General features: G+C 38.1%; 1 long non-coding RNA gene across 2 annotated transcripts; it reads left to right on the top strand.

Annotated features, from left to right (window-relative positions):
* Positions 1-1408: 1408 nt before the first annotated feature.
* Positions 1409-3507, top strand: LOC137093319 (uncharacterized). Of its 2 annotated transcripts, XR_010908426.1 has the most exons (4): positions 1409-2129; positions 2502-2579; positions 2679-3015; positions 3127-3507. It is a non-coding gene; the product is annotated as an uncharacterized lncRNA (long non-coding RNA). The 2 variants fall into 2 exon arrangements; XR_010908425.1 differs by having other exon boundaries at positions 2679-3507.
* The last annotated feature ends 1059 nt before the right edge of the window (positions 3508-4566 follow it).

Raw genomic sequence — 4566 nt, 5'->3', positions numbered from 1 at the left:
TATCTATCTATCTATCTATCTATCTGTCTGTCTGTCTGTCTGTCTGTCTGTCTGTCTGTCTGTCTGTCTGTCTGTCTGTCTGTCTATCTATCTATCTATCTATCTATCTATCTATCTATCTGTCTGTCTGTCTGTCTGTCTGTCTGTCTGTCTGTCTGTCTGTCTGTCTGTCTGTCTGTCTGTCTATCTATCTATCATGGACCAGCTGGAGTTTGTTTATTAAGCGAGCAGGGCAGCCACCCAGTAGAGCATTACAATAATCTATCTATCTATCTATCTATCTATCTATCTATCTATCTATCTATCTATCTATCTATCTATCTATCTATCTATCTATCTATCTATCTATCTATCTATCTATCTATCTATCTGTCTGTCTGTCTGTCTGTCTGTCTGTCTGTCTGTCTATCTATCTATCTATCTATCTATCTATCTATCTATCTATCTATCTATCTATCTATCTATCTATCTATCTATCTATCTATCTATCTATCTATCTATCTATCTATCTATCTATCATGGACCAGCTGGAGTTTGTTTATTAAGCGAGCAGGGCAACCACCCAGTAGAGCATTACAATAATCTATCTATCTATCTATCTATCTATCTATCTATCTATCTATCTATCTATCTATCTATCTATCTATCTATCTATCTATCTATCTATCTATCTATCTATCTATCTATCTATCTATCTATCTATCTATCTATCTATCTATCTATCTGTCTGTCTGTCTGTCTGTCTGTCTGTCTGTCTGTCTGTCTGTCTGTCTGTCTGTCTGTCTGTCTATCTATCTATCTATCATGGACCAGCTGGAGTTTGTTTATTAAGCGAGCAGGGCAGCCACCCAGTAGAGCATTACAATAATCTATCTATCTATCTATCTATCTATCTATCTATCTATCTATCTATCTGTCTGTCTGTCTGTCTGTCTGTCTGTCTGTCTGTCTGTCTGTCTGTCTGTCTGTCTGTCTGTCTGTCTATCTATCTATCTATCTATCTATCTATCTATCTATCTATCTATCTATCTATCTATCTATCTATCTATCTATCTATCTATCTATCATGGACCAGCTGGAGTTTGTTTATTAAGCGAGCAGGGCAGCCACCCAGTAGAGCATTACAATTATCTATCTATCTATCTGTCTGTCTGTCTGTCTGTCTGTCTGTCTGTCTGTCTGTCTGTCTGTCTGTCTGTCTGTCTGTCTGTCTGTCTGTCTATCTATCTATCTATCTATCTATCTATCTATCTATCTATCTATCTATCTATCTATCTATCTATCTATCTATCTATCATGGACCAGCTGGAGTTTGTTTATTAAGCGAGCAGGGCAGCCACCCAGTAGAGCATTACAATAATCTATCTATCTATCTATCTATCTATCTATCTATCTATCTATCTATCTATCTATCTATCTATCTGTCTGTCTGTCTGTCTGTCTGTCTGTCTGTCTGTCTGTCTGTCTGTCTGTCTGTCTGTCTGTCTATCTATCTATCTATCTATCTATCTATCTATCTATCTATCTATCTATCTATCTATCTATCTATCTATCTATCTATCTATCTATCTATCTATCTATCTATCTATCTATCTATCTATCTATCTATCTATCATGGACCAGCTGGAGTTTGTTTATTAAGCGAGCAGGGCAGCCACCCAGTAGAGCATTACAATTATCTATCTATCTATCTGTCTGTCTGTCTGTCTGTCTGTCTGTCTGTCTGTCTGTCTGTCTGTCTGTCTGTCTGTCTGTCTGTCTGTCTGTCTGTCTATCTATCTATCTATCTATCTATCTATCTATCTATCTATCTATCTATCTATCTATCTATCATGGACCAGCTGGAGTTTGTTTATTAAGCGAGCAGGGCAACCACCCAGTAGAGCATTACAGTAATCTATCTATCCTGTGATTATTTGATGCATTTAATTCACAAATTGAGTTTTAATTCATTTTTATTTTAACATGTATGATATAAAAAACTCATACACCTACTTTTTGAAAGTGGTAAACAGATTTGTCTTGCCGTCTGCTGTAGAGGGATATTTTACCCGAGCTCCACCTCCCATAACCGGCAAACGTGAGGAGTAGAGTAGGAGGAATACTGCCAGAACTAACCACAGGAAGAGGTAAGCGGAGGGTTTTATACCTGCACTGGGAAAAAATATTGTTGGTTTAACTTAAAAAAGTAAGTAACGTGGTTGCCTTAAAATGTTTAAAATTTGAGTTGATACAATGAAGGAAATTGGTTTAATGAATAGAAACTCAAAATATTGTGTCTGAACCACATAAAAAATGTGATAAATCATGAAAATAGCACAATTTGGCTGCGTCATCACAAATAAAACACACAATTACCCAATATGCTCACAACATCTGTTAATAATATTTTTAAAAAGGTTGTCGATTCTCTTTTTTTTATTGTATTAACTAAAAAACATGATTTCAGTGAACTCAAAATTTTAAGGCAATCAGGTAACTTATTTTTATTTTTTTTACAGTGTTGGTATTAATTGGAAGATTAGATGGGCGTACTCCTCCAGAAATTACGTCGTAATAACTTCACATTGTGCTCTGAAGTAAAGCATTTCTCATTTTATTCACATCTCTTTGGCATCAAGTGTTCTTTAATATCGAATGAAGACCCGTATAACACCACGGTGAACCTTCCTCTCTAGGAGTATATCTTTACTCTGAGAACAGCTGAATGAGTCTGCAGAGATGTTTTAACGGCGCGTGACCTTCCTCTTCTGCGGACTGACTGACTCATTAATCCAGATAAAGAGCTGACAGGCATCAGAGAGAAATACATCTCAGAGTTTGGCTTCATCCTCATGGAAAGCATTGTCCTCCAGAGGCGTGGAGAGCTGGAAACAATGCTGGAACATTCGGGAACGCTGTCCTGGTTTTTCTGGGAAGACGGATCAAATTCTCCAGAATTCACTGGCTCTCAAACACCTCCGATACACTTCAGGTCAACACAGTTCAGCACACGAGAAACAAAACCCAAAACAGGTCAGATCATTTAAATGGGTATTTCTTTATTCCTCTAAACAACAGCATACGTTTAGGATTACATGGAAATAAAGTTTGCGTGAAAAACATTGTTTTTTATTTTTATGGCAGAACTTGTAGACCACATACAAGATCAGAGAAATGAAGTAAGGTTTTAACTCTTACAATGAACAACAAAAGAAGAAGAAAACTATAATGTTCTGGGTTTGCACACATCAGCAGACAGAGAAAGAAAAGCCAGCATAATGATAAGGTTAAGACATCTTTGAATAAATGTTCATAATGCATTAAAAAATGTCACTTTTTGGTCATTTATGCGTTTAAGGGATGAAAGTATAGAGTTAAATTCAGCAAGAAAAGGCGAATTATGGTAAAGTGTGACAGCTGCTCGTCATCAGGCGCTTCAGAGCACGTGACCCCAGATGGATGACGTCACAGCGAGTTCGTCATCAAGTAAACCTTGTGTTTTTGCATGTGTGAATGCAGTTTTATCAGAACTATAAAAAGATCCATTAGCCCAAATAATGACTATTAAATAATCCTCAGCTAACAACAGCCTGCAGTCACGTGGCTTTGCTGTGATTGGCTCAAAAATGCAGATGCGTCAGTGGATCGGTATTAAAAACTCGGGTAACACTTCATAACACGGGTGCGCTAATATCATTAATTAATGCTTGACTAATGCACAGATAATCATGAGTTAATGTTTTACTAATGGTGAACACATGTATTAATGATTACGTCATCAGCAACAGATGAACACTATCATTAATAGAGTAATCATAGTTAAATGTGTCATAATGTATTAATTCCTTAATAACATATTATATTAACTAATAATGTAAATTAATGTGTTTTAGTTCATTAGTTATTAGTCATTAGCTGCTAATAGTTAGTATTATCTGTGCATTAAAGCATGAGTGAGTGTAAGTGTTACCGAGCGGTGTTTTGTCTATTAAACTCAGCAGCGCTTCACCTGAAGGTGTTCTTCATCTCGCCAACAGGTGAGCTCTGGTCCTGATGTGTGATGAGACAGGTCTAACTCTGACCAATGCAGCGTTTGGGGGAACAGATGACAGAAAGAGCCATTATAGTGTGTGTGTGTGTGTGTGTGTGTGTGTGTGTGTGTGTGTGTGTGTGTGTGTAATGTGATCTCTAAAGACGCCCAGATTGAAGTAAATTACGTATTCTGGGAGAAATGTGTCCAGAAGCCGTCGCGGTGTGATGGCGCCCTCTGGCGGATGAAAGCCGACCTGCCTTCACTTCCCTCAGTCTCGCTTCTGCCATTTGGACCCACAGCGGGTTTATCCCGCAGACATCAGCTGAGCTTCTGCTGCGCATTTCTGAACATGATGCGCTGAAGGACTTCAGATTAAAGTGACCTGGACGCCACAGAGACGCCACAGCAACGCAACATTCAATTAGCCGACGGTTCATTAGTGCTCCATCCACATTAATGCTCCATCCACATTAATGCTCCATCCACACCAATGCTCCATCCACACCAATGCTCCATCCACATTAATGCTCCATCCACATTAATGCTCCATC

Source organism: Pseudorasbora parva, chromosome 11, assembly GCF_024679245.1.
Source record: "Pseudorasbora parva isolate DD20220531a chromosome 11, ASM2467924v1, whole genome shotgun sequence".
Classification (NCBI taxonomy): Eukaryota; Metazoa; Chordata; class Actinopteri; order Cypriniformes; family Gobionidae; genus Pseudorasbora; species Pseudorasbora parva.
This window is presented reverse-complemented; position numbering and strand designations above follow the sequence as displayed.